Genomic DNA, 18,988 nt, shown 5'->3' with positions numbered 1-18,988 from the left:
AATCTTAAACTACTCAACTGACTCAGAAGAATCAGGTAACAGCAAATAATGCCCAAAGAAAAACATTTATACAGCACTTGACCTTTAAATTATTTCTTCATGTTTTAGACATTTTCTGATAATTCTTTGTCTAGGTGACATCTGCCTTCACAGTTTGCTTCTCACTTACTGCTTCATATCTGCAAAGCATTGACATTATCAGTTGCAATGAAGCATGGCAGACAGAAGGTTGCATCTATTATTATTATTATTATTTTTTTTTTTTACAAAGGACAGTCCATAACTATAACCATCACTTCTAGAATACTCATGATAGCAGAGAATGTCACTAAATTCTCAAAATAAAACTATAAGTAAGCTAGCTCTCTCATTCAAGCAGTCAAGAAGTCAGTAAACTTATCAGTGGAAAAGTCTCTCAAGTGTTCTTAAGAGACTCCAGTAATCCTAAAGCATATGCAAAATTCTTCCGAATGAATGCTACCAATAATGAAGCAAAAGATTAAAGCAACATAATTAAGCAGCACAAAAAAGGGATAAACAGCAGAGCATATGATGCATCTAACACCATGGGTGTACTGTTTGCTGCTTGCTATATGTTTATTCACAAAATCAATAAATAACACCCAGTGTGTCATGTTGTGGGAATCCAGTACATAAAGCAATGTATTTCACCAACCCACAGTGGAAAACATTACTTAGCAAAACTAAAACCTGCAACGACCAGCTTTTGCTAATTAAATTATCACTAATGGTTTCATTACAAACTTACTTTGCTGTCTTCTATACACGCTGATTCATCACTGTGGCATCTGAGTAAGTTTGAGTCAGACATTTAAACCTACAGGACACAAAGTATTCACATTAAAATCCAGTTTTGCTCATACTGTGCAACCCCCTTTCTTTATTTCTTCCTTAGTGTGATCCATTCATTACCCTGACAATATAAATGAACGAATACACTACAATCCACATGACTCAAGAAAAATGAAATGGTAGGTCAGGTCCAGTTTCATTAATTGCCTAAATGTGCATGTGTTTTTTGTTTCCCTTAATGAGTGTGCAGATCTCTACCGTTATATGCAGAACCACCCACAGCTCTGCAGCAAACCTCTATAATCCTGAGTACACAGATCTGAAGGGCTCTCAAACAATAGCTTTGTGCTATGATCCTTCTCTCCTCAGTCTGCTGTCAAAGCCTTCAATTTTCATATAAGCAGTTTTCAAGCACATCTGACAAATGCATACACTTGTATTCCATGCCCCCTTAAAAACGATGATCTAATTTTCTCTTATGTGCTTTGCAAAAGATGAGTTTGAACACTGTTTTTCAAATGACAGGTGACTGTCAAATGTCACTTCTGTTCACGGGCATATTACCTGCTGATTTATATTCCTGCAGTACATTTTCGGGAAATTCTCATTGATTCTTGTCATATGGGGCATTTGTTTCAGATTTGTCTTGAACCTCATGTTGTATATAATGCAGATCAGACGTTACAACAGTATATTCTCATTTTGCATTGAAAATAATGTCAGTGTTTTAAATGCAGCAAACTACAGTACAGTACATGATCATTACATGATTTTTCAGAAAGTATTACACCCCTGAAACAGTCATCATCCTGAATGATACAATACAACACTCTCAGCTCCTAACCACCAGTATTTTATTTATTTTTTTATTTTAATTCTCCTTATACTTCCTGCAGTGTCATATCCAGAATGTTTTGAATTGAGTAGCAACGTCTAGGATGTAGCCTTTCATAGATTCATAGATTAGTACTAGGCTAACTGCCCTTGCGAGCCATTTTAAGCCTAGCCAATTATCCTCTGTGAGATTCAAACCCTGTACCTTGTGTTTGTAAGGCAAACACCTTAACCATTAGGCCACCCTCCCAACCCTACACAAGTGAAGTCCCCCTACCCAACACTAGTGTATGTTCCTTGACAGCATACCTTTTCCAATACTGGAAGAAAAGAATCCAGAAATTACAGGTTAAAAAAAAAATCAGTCAATCAATCAATCAATCAATCAATCGATCAAGGCTGGCATTTGAAACAAAATAACATCATCTACAATTTAATAAAATAAAATCATGGTAAATGTGACATTTTTAATTAAATTCTAGTAGACCTTAATGCAGCAAATAAATAAGTTATTCTGAAAAGTGTACACTGTGGCATTCGTGGTCTATATTTGGCTACACTCTTCATTTTGCACCCCCAAGACACGCAAAAAATTTGAAAGATCTCCCCTATTGGCCTACTGTAACAGTTCAGGAGTCTAAAACACACCTCTTGGCAGTATATTTAGACACAAAGTTAAAAACATTGTTGAAAAAACACCAACACATCCTAAGGGACTGGGGGGAAGTTCATCCCCAGTCTGTTGGGGGAACGAGCACAATTTTTGACCGTTGGTGTCACAGACCCTTTTTCCTGTATCCCTCATGATACAGGATTGGAGATTTTTGAGGAAGCAATTTCACAAGACCATCTCTTGGACCTTTCTGAAATAATATTTTTAGTGGATTTAATGGACTTTATGACTATATTTTCTTTGAAGGCGAGTACTACAAGCAGGTGAGTGGGGTGGCAATGGGGGCAGCATGTGCCCCCATTTTTGCAAATCTTGTCATGCTCAGGGAGAATAGGTTTTTGCTCCACTTGAGGTTTAATAAATTATGGTCTTTTTAGTTTTAGTCAAGGTACCTTGATGATTTGTTTTTTGTTTAGGATGGGGACAGCAATGATATAGAACCCTTTATGAGTTTTTTATCAAATACTAATGACTTCCTGAGATTCATTCACTGGGTTGGACATGGTAAAATACACTTTCTAGGTGTTCAACTGGAGATCCAGGGGGGTACCCTTGTGTCCAGCATCTATAGGAAAGATACTTTCTCAAACTCGTACCTTCAATTTATTAGCAATCATCGGATGCACTGTAAGAGAGGCCTAGTTAAGGGGCAGTTTATCCGGGCTGCCCGCATGACATCTAATGCTGAACTTTTAACGCGTGAGTTTGAAGTTATTTCTGGTATGTTTTTGATCAGAGGTTATCCGTCAGACTTGTTCACCAAACTTAAAATTGAGGTAATGGGTAAAAGGGATAGCCACTTTCCATGTGTCTTTGGAAAACTCAAACTATTAATTGACTTAGGTAATGGTTCTGAGCCTAAAGGAGTGAATTTTTCTCAGGGTATGTCTATTAAACATCATGGATTTAATACTATGGTCAAGGAGATTGTTACCGATAATTGGGCTATTTTTAAGCTCAAGGAGGACTTCCATCATTATTTAGGTGATAAACCCATATTTGTTTTTAAAGTGCACAGTAACTTGAAGGAAGTGTTAGAAAAGTGCAAATCCACAATGAGATTAGGTACAAATAAGTGTAGCAGGTGTAAATATTGCCACTATATTTTGGAGAAAGATAGAATTACTTTAAAGAACCTTTGTGAAAACATTGTTACCCTGATGAAGGGGGATTGCAACTCCACAGGTCTGGTCTATATTGCAGTTTGTAACCAATGCAGTAATTTTATGTAAGGAAGATGGGGAGCTAACTGGCCAAAAGGATTTATGAACATTTTTATGATATGAATAGGGCCAGTCTAAACAATGCCTTATATAAACATTCTCTGTCCTGCCCTGGTTTTAAAAAAAATGTATTTGGTATTTTCGAAATAGTTCCAAAGGATCCCAGAGGGGGCACTTGGGAGAACAGACTTGAATACAAGGAATTTCTTTGGCAACTGAGACTAGATGCCACAGCTGAGCCTGGCTTCAATGAGTTTGTTTCCCTACAGCCTGTTCTCAGACTATGAGCTGCCAAACTGCAAAAAACTAGACTAGTATGGTTTTAAAGTTCATGTTTGCAACATGAATTTGGCATTTATAATTCAGAATGGTTTTGAAAGAGTATAGTTGTATGGATTTATTGCAATATTTTTTAATGTACTTGTTTTTTTACATGTTTATATACTGTTTTTAAAAACTGAAGTTTGGTTTCATCTTTCATAATTTTGAAAAAAAACTTTATTGGTTCTAACTAACAATGTAAACTGTATAAGTGCTTTTTGCATGTACTTGTGGAATTATGTTTTTCAATTAGTATTATTTAATTAAATTTAATTGTCTTAACTGAACTGGAATTAGCATCACATTGAAGTTCTATTTAAACAGAGTTTTTGAATTGGTTGCTAGTTCTGATGAAGTTCAGGGACAGACGAAAGTGCTCAACTATTTCTGTGCTCTAGTCTAATAAATATTCTTTCCACTGGTTTTGTTGCCTGCTTTGCTGACTACGACACTTTTTGGGATTAATACACTTTTTATTTCATATTCCACACTAATGTTAGGGTTTTATCAAATTCCATTATCCACTGCTATGAGCTATTTGTTCTCTTCTGGTCCTGTATCCACATCAGAATCATTTGTTTGTGCTTTGAGGTCACTTTGCCTTTATAGTGCAGGTATCTGGGTGTCCGTGCTCCTACACTTAATGTCAGATGTATTGTGTAAATATATAAGTGATGATTGTAATGCAGGGCCACAAAATGCAGATAGTGAATACTTACTCTCAAGGACCAAAACAATCTAATTGCAGAAAGACTGGGTATGAAAAAACCTTTACTGCATTTTATGCATTCATGAAAAATAAACACACACTCTATCATCCTTGGAAGCACTGTATAGGTTCATAAGTAGGTACTAGGCTATCTGCTTGAAGGCATTTATAAGCCAAGCCGGAATGTGTTGACTTTTGCCGCCCCCTTAGATTAGTTCCCTGTGCCTCTGTCCAGCAGAGCCATTGAAGTGACCCCCGAGTTAAACTTTCTGTTTCCCATCCACTCGTCATTTCTCTTGAAGAGGGATAGTGAGGAGCTCTGCCTAATGTAGATTGGAATCTTGTTCCAGCACATGGGAAGTCTCTGGGACAAGAATCTAACCCTCCAGCACGTCCTATTTATTGTTGTGGTGAGGTTTAGATCCCTGGAGCGTGTGGCTCGAGGGGATATGGTTTTCTTTAGGTGGAGCATATCCATCAATTCTGGGTTGGACATGGCCTTGTATGTCAGGCAGAGATCACCTCTGAGTAGGCAGCATGCAACCGAGTATAGCTGGAGTTTCTTCAGTAGGTTTATTATGGAAAGTAAATGCACTTTTGAACCAAGAAGCTAAGATATTGCAGGGTTTAGCAGCATAGTTAAATATTATCAAGCCAATTTAATAATACAAGGAAAAGGTTGTTTGCTTTATATGTTGACTGGACAGATAAGAATTCTCTTTAACTTCTTTTAGCCATCCTCAGTAGAAAATTAAATAATGGAACATTCCAACAGCCCACACTGGCATTATTCCCCAGGAACACAGAATATCAGAAAAAATAGGCAGCCTTTCTTCTTCTACTGCTTCCTTGTTACATTTGCATTTATTTTCCTATTACCTTATATTTTGAAAGCATTTAAAAGATTGCATTATTCTTTCCACATAAAAGCTCAAGTTTTAAATATGACAAATAGCCGCTGTGCAAGACACTAAAATGGATTAAGTACTTGTACAAATGTTGTATGGCATCTTCAGTATTGTGTTAAACTTTCTATCATTTGCTTAGGTCCCCTTCAATGAACATACCACACCAAATGACATTTGACGACCTTTATTAAACTTCCATAAACATAACTTTATTGAACAACAGCTACCATAATTAGACTCAGAAAGGAATTACTATGTTTTGGCAATTCTGATTCTGTATCATAGCTCAGAAAAATAATTTCCCTACATACACCAATTTGCTCACCCAGTGTCGCTGATAGAGTAGTTTGCAGGGAATCTTGGAAGTTTTCCAACTCATTACACTCCCAGAAAATATGTTTCTCATTACCTGTTTCTTCCCCATTACACCTCCAACATTTGCTGTCTATCTGAGAAAAAAATTGTATAAAAATATCTATGTAAACATTTCCAAGCAAAAATCCTAAATCTTCTAGATTTTGTTGCATATTTTGGGAGACACATATATATCTTTTCACTGTTTCTTTGTGAATTGCTTATCCAATCTCTTTTCTCAATCCTTTCTAACCTCCTCTTATTCTCATAATTATCATGCAATATTTTATACACTGTAGTAATTATTCCTTTTTTTACAGCAACTTCTGTTCTAGACTCTACTATAAATACTACGAGTGCTGGTCTTTCATTTGGGACCCCCTATTTCTTTCTCTTTGCCTATACTCTGATATCAATCCTTGACAGGGAAGGCAGTCTCTAACCTGCAGTCCAAATGAATTCTTGGCATCTTCCCATTCTACTACCTTTCCCTCTCTTGTTATTCCAGCCCCTCTCTTGCCTATTGTCTGCATCCCTAATTGTAGTCATCCCTGTCTGCAGAATCTCCTTTCACCACTCCCATATTGGCTAAGTTCTTAGAATATTCCAAAAAAGCCACCAACTCGTTGGAATACACACGGCAAAACAACACTTTAATAAAAAATAGTAAAAATATATAAAACATGTGAGCGCTTTCACAGAGTCCGCTCTGCTTCTTCAGACATACTACAGTAACTGCTGCTCATTTAAATAATGATACATCTGTGTCAAATCCAATCAGTTGACAGTATCTTGAAATAAAAATTAAAAAGACATACACTATATAAACAATCAAATCATAAAAATAGTGGACTAAAAATGCATGTAAAAAACTGTAAAAGCTTGCTCTATAAAGTTAGTGTTAAAACTGTAGAATATATGTATAGATGTTAAAAGATGTGACTTAACATAATAATCAATGTTTCAAAGCCCTGTTCCTGAGAAAAGGTTTCAGTAAACTTTACTATTTAGTCCAGGTGGTCTGTCAGCCTGAAATCTAATTATCCATTCTTGTTCTGAGGCTTCGGTCTTATTGTTCATGTTCCCACCTCTTTTATTTTCTTGTATAATGTGTAACACTAGAAATTTGAAGGTGTGTGTGGCTCCCTACTTTATAACATGCATCGTTAACGCACTTGTCTCTTTTTTATTTTTAATGTCCCTTACATGTTCTAGGACTCTATCTTTGAGCAACCGATTAGTTTTGCCTGCATAGTAGGCTGGGTATTTTGCACAGAGACCAAAAATATGCAACATTCTTACTATGACAGTCTGTATAAAAGCGTGCATCAATGCTGAACTTTCTAGTCGGGTGTGTATACTGCCCCCCTCCAAATATGAAGGGGCAGGCTGTACACCTTCTACACGGAAAGGTACCTAGCCTATCAGACCTTGCATAGTGGTCTCCATCTAACTTCTTGTAGCACAACTGTCTTTTTAATGACATGTTGTTTTTAAAGGTAAAAGATGGCGTAGCCCCTATAATACCTTCTAGTTCATCCACATTTAACAATATGCCCCAATTATTTTTAATTATATCACAGACTGTACTGATATTACTTGAAAAAAAGTTAATGGAATATGTAATACATCATTCTCTAAGTTCCTAGTTACTGTGGTACTGGTGGCATAGTTACTTTGGTTATCCTGGCTGATTCTCGTCCTGTCATAATAGGGCTTGTACCTCTCTCCTCTCTCATTCCAAGCCACTTTAATTTGTTTGTCTATATCTCTGGCTTTATATCCCCTTTCAATAAATTCATGTTTTAACAGGGTAAGTGCTGTCGCATATCGTCTACTCAGAGGCGATCTTTGCTTAACATACAAGGCCATGTCAAATCCAGAGCTGTTGGACATGCTACACTTAAAGAAATCCCAATCCCTCAGAGCCACACGCTCCAGGGATCTAAACCTTGTCATCACAATAAACAAAACATGCTGGAGGTATAGGTTCCTGACCCAGAGACTCCCCAGACTCTGGAATAGATTGCTCATACATGTCAAGCAGAGTGCCTCTTTGGTCCTCTTCAAAAGGAACCTTGACAATTGGATGGGAGAAAGGAAATTCACCCTGGGGATCACGTCAGTTGCCCTGCTAGACAGGGGTCCAGGGAAGAAAATAGTGTGGGAAGAAATAGCCAGGGAATTGTTTTGGCTAGGCTTGTATAGGCCCTAGGGCTGATAGCCTAGTACCTACCTATGAACAAACTATCATCATTATATAGCCTCATGCATCTAACTATCTGTCCTTTGATCACATTGGTTTTAGTGTAGTTAGGATGCATACTGCTATGCAGAACATTATTCTTTCTAATGGGTTTCCTATACATGGAGGTATGAACATAATTAAGTGTGTCTCTTGTAACCATTACATCTAAAAACTCTATTTCTCTATTTGAGTATTTGTATGTGAAATTCAAAAAGGGAGTAATGGTATTAATGAAATTTAAAAATTGCTGCAAATTATCTTCGTTATCATGCCACAACAGAAAAATATCGTCCACAAAATGCTTGTACCATATAATAGACTTAGCAAACACGTTGCCTGTCAAAATATTCTCAGTTTCCCATTGTACAAGTGCTAGGCTGGCGCAGCTATTGGCACAGGCAGTGCCCATAGCCACGCCAACCTTCTGTATATAAAACTTGTCACCAAATACAAAGGTAGCACAGGCAGTGCCCATAGTCACGCCAACCTTCTGTATATAAAACTTGTCGCAAATACAAGGGTATTTGGGCGGCACAGTGGTGCAGCGGTTAACGTTGTCGCCTCACAGCAAGAGGTTCTCCGGTTCGATTCTCGGCTGGGGTGCCTTCTGTGTGGAGTTTGCATGTTCTCCCTGTGTTCGCGTGGGTTTCCTCCCACATTCCAAAGACATGCATCTGGAGCATTTCTCCCCGGGCCTCCGCTGAAAACAGGCTCTGTGGAACCTAGTCGGACATTCCCGGTCAACAAATGTTAAATAAATAAATAAATAAAAAATAAATAAATAAAATAAAGGTAGCACAGGCAGTGCACATAGCCACGCCAACCTTCTGTATATAAAACTTGTCACCAAATACAAAGGTAGCACAGGCAGTGCCCATAGCCACGCCAACCTTCTGTATATAAAACTTGTCGCCAAATACAAAGGTAGCACAGGCAGTGCCCATAGCCACGCCAACCTTCTGTATATAAAACTTGTCACCAAATACAAAGGTATTATTTTCTAGGATGATCTCAAATACGGTACATGAGTCGAATTTTGGTATTTTCTATCCCTTTTCTATTGAGTAGTTCCTTACATTATCTATACCCCAAGAATGGGGATAACTGTAAAAAGGGACTCTATGTCGAGAGTAACAAGCCAACATTGGTCATCTATACCCTCCAGATGTACACATAGGTCTCTCAAAAAATCTTTAGTGTCCAATAAGACAGTAGTACATTCCTTAAGTATAGAATGCAGGTTTTTCTCAACATATATCGACAGTGGTTCTGTTGCCCACCCCCGACTAGATACTATAGGTCGCATGGGTGGACTTTCCATGTTTTTATGGACTTTTGGTAGGCCATACATAATTGGAGTCACTGGGTACTCTATATTGAAGTGTTCAAAAAGTGGCTCAGAAATCATGCCTGTTATTAACATATCAAACAAAGAAACTTGCAGTCTATCTGTAATGGCTTTAACATGAGTTGTAGAAATCTCACAATAGGTATTGGTGTTACTTAAATGTACTAACATACTTGCAATATATTTATCTCTATCTAAAATAACAATTCCTCCACCTTTATCTGCTGGGAGTATTTCAACACTTTTAAAGCATTTTAAGTTGTTTAATGCTTGCTGTTCACATTTAGGTAAATTATAAAAAACATTAGTAGCTTCATTACGGAGCACATTCCTTAGTAGTTTTTCACACACATCAATGAATAAATCAATCCCAGAATTGCTAGGAGGAACAAAAGTACTGGGTTTTTTAAAAACATTATATTCATTGGATCCACCTTGAAAAATAGTTTTTAAAGTCAGTGTCCTGCCAAATAGCTTCAGTTCTTTTAACACATTCACATATTTTATTCTGCTAATCTACCAAAACTCATCATTGTTAAATAATTCATATCTGATGCTCAAACCCTTCTTCAACCAAGGCAAGCCAGAAATTGGGGATATTTTATGAGATCAAGTCTTTGTGAGTAACCATATGAAAAAGCACTTATTAAAGATAGCTTACTTCCTAACCTCTTCTATATTTCTAATGCCTACACAAATTTAAATTCAAAAGTCTGACAAACATTATAATATGTATATTAAAAAACTCAGATATGTACCTGGATTACCATATCATACTCTTATCTATAAAGCTCAGAGTAAATATATTGTTTAGAACTTCACTGCTATCTTTTGATAGTACACAATATTCTAGGTTGCAATCAATGTACTTTGTTTTTCTAAATACTTTGTTTAACACAACATCTTTATTTGTTAAAATTTGTCATGAGCCCTTCACTACTTTCAGTAATAGTTGGACGACTCCACTTTCCTCATTGTCCTATTTAAAACTTGGAATATACTGTCACCAACAGTCAGACAAGAAGTCCTGCAATTCATCTTCAAAATAATACGTTTTGTCATTTATGCATGGTGTATGTGTGGCTTAACCTGAATATTTCATTGGAAGTTGCTAGGCTATTGGCCCTGAGGCCCTTACAAGCCTAGCCAAGAATTTAGCCCATGTTCCAACAAGTCAGCACCTGATACCACTGTCCAGCAGGGACACAGGTGGAATCCCAGGGGTGTATTTTTTATTCCCCATCCAGTTATCCAGGTTGCGCTTAAAAAGAGTTAATGAGGTACTCCGCTTGACGTAGAGAGGAAGTATATTCCACAAAATGGGAAGTCTCTGGGACACAAATCTTTCCTGCCAACAAGTCCTATCGATGTCAGACAGCAGGTTGCGGTCATGCATGTGGGTTACTTGAATTGAGCTTGACTTGTGGATATGCAACAGTCCCATCAAGGCAGGCTCTGAGATTGCTTTGTATGCCAGAAAGAGGTCACCTCTGAGGAGTCTGTATGAGACTGAGTAGAAGGACAGGGCCTTTAGCCTATCTGTTGTAGGGTGGATGATTGAGGCCTTGGATTCTCCTGGTGAGGAGCCTCTGTGGTCTCTCATACCATCTTCTACCCTATTTATTCCTCTGATCTCTTATTCACTATTATGAGAAGTATGCATTTACATACAGAATGTTCACTGATCTTTCCTTGTATAATATTTCCTTTCTATATGGCTTTGATCCCTCAGCAATCTTCTCCAAATTTACATCCCTAAAATATTTTCCTAATCATATTCTTCATTTTCTAACCACACTGACAGTCTGTTCACTTTGGTTCTTTCAGTCATATGTATTATAAATCTCCCATCTCTCTCCAAGTAAATTCTGTATATAATATAAGCTTTGCTGGCAAGATAATGTAAATAAAGTATACTTAATAATGGGATAAGTTGCACTGTAGCAAATGTAGAGAAAAAGGGCACAGCATAACTGAAAAATTTAAACACACAACCAGATTGGGTATGCATAAACTGTGACAGCTGACCTCAGGATGTAAGGCAATACATGGCAGAAGACTCACAATAAAAAGAAGAAAAAAATGCAGAGCCAAAGTAAGAAACTCAAATTACTGTCAGTATGTTGGCAGATCACTAAATCCAAAAGGATGTATGACATGGTACAGGAACATCAGATCAAAAGAAAATGACAATAACAAAGGTATCTAATGTTCAAGACCTTACAGAGACAAAAACATTAAAGGCAAGAAAGTGAACAGATACCAGACAGTAGGAAGAGTGCTGTTGTGTCACTGTCATTATATATGGTTGGGGGGTGTAGAACAATGACTATAGCCATATACTTTAAGCAGAGGATTTTAGTAAGATGGACAGTAAACTAAAGAGCAAAAGTTATAGAAAAAGATAAAGTGTTGGGTACATAATACAGAAGATAGTGATAAAGATTCTTATGAGTATGAACATATATTGTATGAATAGGAAACTGCATTTGCTGAAAGAAGATATGAAGGGGTTATAAAGGAAAAGTTTTTGAAATATAAGCAAGTTACGGATGTGAAATTGCAGAGAAAAGTGACTATTTAAGGACAAGAGAGAAGATTACTAAGGTGGAAATCATGGAAGTTTATCAATATAATTTCTTTCTTCAAAAACTGTGCTGACTGCAAAAAACAAACAAAATAAATGTTCATCGTGACTTTGCGAAGATCCATTTTTACTGTGGGACATGTACCCTTACATCCCATTGCAAGGAATTTCCCACACTAAAAAGTGAATTTAATAAAATTAACTCATAGGATGCTGCATAGCAAGGCAAGAGCAAACCCCGACTATAACAATTTCATTTGAGGAAAGTGGGTATATGACAAATACCTATGCTCTGGCTGCTAGTAATCATATTTCTGATGGCAGTCAAGGTAGACTGATGAAGAAGCTGAAGCAGAACCTCTAAACAGACATATTTGGGGAAGAAAATGGATATTAATGGCTGCCTTTTTAAACAAGAAAATGCAGTTCATAGTGCTTCCATATATTTTGCTAAGAATCAGGCAAAAAAAAGGAATAAGAAAAAACAAGAGAGCAGGCAGAGGCACAAAATACAAAACTGCAAGGCAGTTTGGTGACATTAGGACAGAAAGAAATCAGTAGGAAAAAAATAGGATGGGCAGAGTGGACACTAAAGGCAGCAACAGAATGAATATGATAGAGTGGAGAACATGAAAAATAATGCTGCTGCTCGTAATCAATGATGCACACAGAAATACATAACCTGTAATCAACAATCATTATGGTGAGTGATGCAGTCTTGAATCCAGTATAGTCAAATCCACTATTCTAAACATAAATTGAACCTCCAAAAGATTTACAAAGGATATCTGTTCTAAATTCTGCAGAATACCTGAACAAAAAAAGGTTGTTTTAGTTTTTTTTTTTTTTTGTTTTGTTTTGTTTTTGCAGGAGGCATGCATGTAGATATAAAAGATCCCACAGGACATATCAAAAAGAGTAGGATAAATTTCTCCACAATAGGTGGATTGGATACTCTAAATTGGCCCTAGGTGTGAGTCCGTGTGTGTGCCTTCTGTAGAAGGTTGGGCGCCGGGCTGGCAACTCAACACCATAAAGCTCCACCGCCAATCATGAGCAGACAGGTGATCCTCTGTGGCTACTCCTAATTGGGAAAAGTCAAAAGAAGAAGTCTAAATACCACCTCGGGTTACTCCGAAAAGAGGCCATTAACCTACTGGGATTAACTTGATCAATAAATGATAGATATCCAGACAGATAAACAGATAAAAATATCGTAGTTTTATCTCAGCTGAAATAAAATAGAGTACTCCAAGTGTGAGTATAGAAACAGCCACTTAAATGGTATCAAAGTTCATGTATTCATCACTAGAAATTCAAACTTATAATATTTGTCTGAATCCATTAGGGGATAGCTGAAGTACTCATGGTGTCTTTCCTAGAGATATTTATTCATGGCATTTCATGAGATAAAAATCTTAGAACTATATGATTCATTTCATAATGTAATTTTCAGTCATTACTGTGATTTTGTTATAATTTCATACAGCATCTCTCTCTCTCTCTCTCTCTCTATATATATATATATATATATATATATATATATATAATTAAAAGCAGTTGTAGATACAAAACACTCAGTACCTAAACTGCCAGCCAATAGTAAATATAAAAAAATACAAGGAATGGATAAAGGTTGTTCTGGCCTAAACAAAAAAAATTTAAAAAATCTGATTTTTTTCCAATACTCAATCCAAGTTCAGGATTTACTGATACTTTCTCCAAAATACATGGAAAACCAGCATTTATGGTCTTTAACGTTTCTCTATCAACTTCAAAATGGTTTCAAAAGAGTATTGAGTTGCTGGGGTAATAGTATTACAAAAACTAAAATCTTGTCATTTCTAAATTAATATGATCTTCAGAAACAAGCTGTTTGGGCAGCAATGTCAGTTTTATTATAAGGTTTCAAAGGACTTTATAAACTAAAATGGAAAAAGTCCACTAAGAATAGATCTAGAAATTAACACTTTCCACAACAGATGTTTTTGTTAAAAGTTATGTCTAAGAATGTAAACTATGAAAGTTTAGAGACTACAGGTCAAATGCATAAAAATCTCATTAAACCAATTTAATGGTAACATGGTATGAATCTGCATCAATGAAGACTGAGAAATTTAAAGTTTACTGAAGCATTACAACTCTGCCATCAAATATTGCAAAAAAAAATCAATTTTAACTACATTCTGATAATAACCTAAAAAGGCTATAACTTTAAATGATCCTAATGTAAAACTGTTATAGCTGCAATTCAAAAATTTAAATTCAAGGTAATGAAAAAGTGGTTTGAAATAACAGAAATATTTGTAAAATATCCCAAATGATGTGGACATCCTACAGAAGGGCCTCACTGAGACAGATGCCTGGTGTCAGAGCCATGGCCTCAAGCTCAATGCCAAAAAGTGCAGTGTCATCCCCTTTGGTAAAAACTCTGTACCCATGAACTACCACATAGGCAGCAATCTACTTAACACCAAATGCGTGATAAGAGACCTTGGGACCCAGGTGGACAGTAGTCTCTCCTTTGATAGTGATATCGCCACAGTAGTCAGGAAGTCCTTCTACATGGCACACCTCATCATAAAAGGGTTCTCATCCAGGAAAAAAAGAGGTCATTGTTCCCCTCTACTCGTCACTCATTAGACCCATTATAGAGTACAACGCCCCTTTTGGAATGTACCTCACAAGACATCTGCAGCAGCTGGAAAGGCCACAGAAGTACCTCACAAAGAGGATTACTGGCCTCAAACAAATGCCCTACACTGACTGCCTTAAAAAACTCCAGCTTTACTCCATAGCATATCGCCTACTCTGAGGTGATCTCTGCCTAACATATAAAGCTATGTCAAACCCAGAGCTGTTGGACATGCTACACCTAAAGAAATCCCAATCCCTCCAAGCTACACGCTCTAGGGACCTAAACCTAGTCACCACAATAAACAGGACACGCTGGAGGGATAGATTCCTGTCCCAGAGACTTCCTATACTCTGGAACAAGCTACCCATCTATGTCAAGCAAAGTTCTTCATTAGCACTCTTCAAGAAAAATCTTGATGAGTGGATGGGAAATAGGAAATACACCCTGGGGATCCCTTCTGTGTCTCTGCTGGACGGTGGCACAGGAAAATAACTTTCTTGGGTGGCATAAGCTATGGTACCTTGCTGGCTAGGCTTACGTAGGCCCTTGGGCCAATAGCCTAGTACCTACCTATGAACCTATAAAAAACTAGCATACTCCTAACATGATTTCCAAAAATAAAATCTCATAGTTCATTGGGGAGAAACACATTTCACAGCATCTTGTTTTCTTTTCACATTCTAAAGCCCAATAAAAATCACTGATGCTCAGTTTTATTGTCTAGTAATGATGTTGAATCATAAACAGCAGTTCTTCTTTTAAATATAATTAAATCTTGACATGAGGCCAACCAAATGGTAGACATTTTAAGAGCTGGGGCAACTCCTGTGGAAACTCAATGATCAAGAAGTAATGTCGACACACAAGTAGCTGAATCCATAAAGGTCCAGTCTGTATTACCAGATAACAAAAAAACAGTGTTCGAGCCTCAATCCGCAAAGCCAGCAGAGACTTGTGTTTGCTGTACAAGTCCACTCCTTCATAAAACAGCAAATGCTGCATCCATAATAGCAAATTAACACATAACAATAATAATAATAACAGCATTCGATGGTAGTCATTATTTATTTATGTTAACTGGAACAAGTCCAACAGGGCAAATTGCTCCTTTTTGGCAGTCATGGGGTGGGGGGGGTCCACAATAAAAGTACATAACATTACATTTAATAGGTAAAGCAGCAGTCAGAATAACATACAGATCTGATATATGTAATCTATGTAAAAAAAATTCTTTCATAACTAGCAAGGAAATAAGGCTCTGTTAAATAATATTTCTTTCACATCAAATCTGGAAACAATATGCACATATACGGTATGTTCAAATAAAAGTTAATTTAAAAAAATATATAATACAGATGAGTATGAAAGGAGACAGGAAATAATAAGGAAAGTTAGGAGTGGAGCCAGGAAAAGATAAGGACAGTTTGGGAGACAGGGATTTGAGTTGAGCAAATCGGTAACTGGAGGAAATGGGGCTGAAGGGTACAGCAGATATGGGGAGAGGTGTTAGGTCAGACATATTATGAGGTGGTAGAAAGAAAGCAGAGAATAGGAAGTATATGGCATATAACATTTGGTAGTGGAATTTGTGCAAAAATTGGTATTTTAGTATAGTTTTCTTTGGTTTATATTAAATAAGAAATAAGCTACTTTATGGAACAGTAAGAAGAAGTAAAATGATAGAGAACTAAATAAACAATTCAGAAAGCCATGCTGAGAATTAAAATATGTGTGTGGAATGACCAAGCATGTAGTCTTGTGGAACATAGTTCACAGACAGGATTGTACTGTATCCAGACAGACTCTGGTTTGACATTTTAGGCAATAAACAGACCAAGTAGTGACAGCCATATATGGTAGTGCTATGAAAGCAAATCTGTCAACTCCACAGCTTAAGAGTTTCTGCCAGTGAACAGTTACCGAGGAACAAAAACTGTATAAAATAGAGGGAGTGGGTTCCGAGGAACAAAATATGTATAAAACTGAGAGAGTGGGTACATACAACCCTTTTACACTCCCATGTTATATAATGTTGCACTCAAAAGGATACAGTACTGTGTTAGCTAGGTACATTATTGCAGAACAGCCAATTTTAAACGGAATCCCCAGTAGCTGTTCGTATTGCTGTATGTCACAAGTTAAATTTGTTTTTTTGGACCAATAATTGGCCAAGTAATACTAATGCAAAAATATATCTGGACTTTAACATGTTTGACCTGCCACTATATACTATATTGTATACTAACCCTTATCTTAGCCCTAAGCCAAACTGCAACTTTAACCATAATATTAATGGCACCCCTATCCCTAACACTAAGCAGCATGCACATCCACAAACACACATCTAAGCCTAACTTCCATCCTCAGCATCTAACCCTTACCTTCATCCTAACCACAGCCCTACCACATATGCATACACATCCACACACACATACAAACTCAAAGTACCGAATTCCCAAGGCATCTTGCCATTCCAGTGCACTCACAATTTGTAATTGTGATGTTTTTGAATCAACATTTTAAAGTTAATCATTTCAGCTTTGACTTATTGCCAGGGAACTATATATATATATATATATATATATATATATATATATATATATATATATGTATATATGTATATATATATATATATATATATATATATATATATATATATATATATATATATATATATATATATATATATATATATATATATATATATATATATATATCACACATAATATGTATTTGTATATAAGGATGAGTGCTTGATAAACTATAGGCTAGAAAGCTAACAATCGAATGTAAACTTTTGAAAATATAGACATAAAAGATAATGCAATTGAGGAAACGGAGATGGAGACACGACAGCATCTACCGACTTGTCTAAAATTTAAATAATTGACAACATAACTGCAGTAGCATAAAATAAATACTGCAGCAAAGAGATATGACATGTCATGTGGATATTTGCAGTAAACTAGCTTTCCTGGCATCAGGTGAATGTAAGGGTAAAATGGCATGTCAGATCCATCAGCTTTGATAGGTCAGGGTTAACTTTTTAAAATGATAGTAATGATTCATCACTGAAATTCTATAAACAATATCAGTGTCACATTTTCACTTTTTTTCTTTTTGCAGGCATGATATTCTATAAATGCTGTAATGATCATAAGAGCACAGGTCATGTATATACAATAAAACTTTGTAGGAATTAGCTGTGCGCAGACTAGAGCTATACTAAACTTTCCTATGGGGAATGGTATAACAACTCATGGTATTTTCCTTTTGTATTAAAATTTAAATTAAATAGATGTATTGCCTATCAAAGGCAAACAAAAGGGACTGAATATGCTAGGAACATATAGCGGAGGAACAACAGAACTCATTAGGAATAGCTGTACTCTATAACTTGCATGATTTTTAGCATGAGTAATTCCCATGGCAATCTGATCTGAAATGTCAGCTTCTTGTGACAAACTCCACCATGAAGATAATGTCAATTTAATGCATGCTCAATTCACATTTCAATAACTCACTGCAATTTTTTTCCAATACTTCAGAAAGGGCTTCAACTCAAAGCTTTAATAACTTCAGAACAGCATTGCAACATTAGACACTAGAGTGCTGTTTTGTAAATCATTTTCTTCAGAACCAGGAATTTTGCCAGAAGAAAGAAATTTAGGCTTAATTTTTTGGAATTAGGGCATAAATAATGCAGATTATATCCTTTACATGGACAGAGTATCTTGTCACAGTGAATGTCAGCATTGTTTCGTTACCTTTCAAAATCATAGCAATTCTAATCGCTTCACACCCTTCAGCAGTATTCAGAAACAATTATCTCAAATCTTTGTACAGAACAGCATGGTGAGTGGTGAGAATCGGGAGAGTCATGCCACTAGAGAATTAACACAGCATGCATGGCATGTAAATGACTTTATAATGACAAGCAAATTGAGGGTAAACATGCATTTGCTGCCACATGTGCAAGTGATGACAACAAACAAGGCAGAGTGATTCAAAAATCTAAAAATGGTTCAGCAATAATTCCTGGAATCAAGGGCGCCCGCAGGCAGGTGCAAGGGGGTGCACTTGCACCCCCATGGAATCGGCTGACTAGAGCATTTCAAACAAAGTTTTTTTTTTTGTGCGTTCTTCTTTAAGAAGATAGTGCATTCTTCTTTAAGAAGAATGTGCTAGCAGTCCAGTCGCGGGTAGGCGTGCTGACATCATCGCTATTTGAGAGTGGGAACTTAGACGGGTTATTCAAGCGGGAACGGAAGATAGGACACCTTCAGGTAGAGGAGTTTGAGAGAGGGGACTCAAGACGGATTATTCGGGAAC

Source organism: Protopterus annectens, chromosome 9.part0 (genome assembly GCF_019279795.1).
Source record: "Protopterus annectens isolate FY-2018-M chromosome 9.part0, PAN1.0, whole genome shotgun sequence".
NCBI lineage: Eukaryota > Metazoa > Chordata > Ceratodontiformes > Protopteridae > Protopterus > Protopterus annectens.
Note: the sequence above shows the minus strand (reverse complement) of the source record.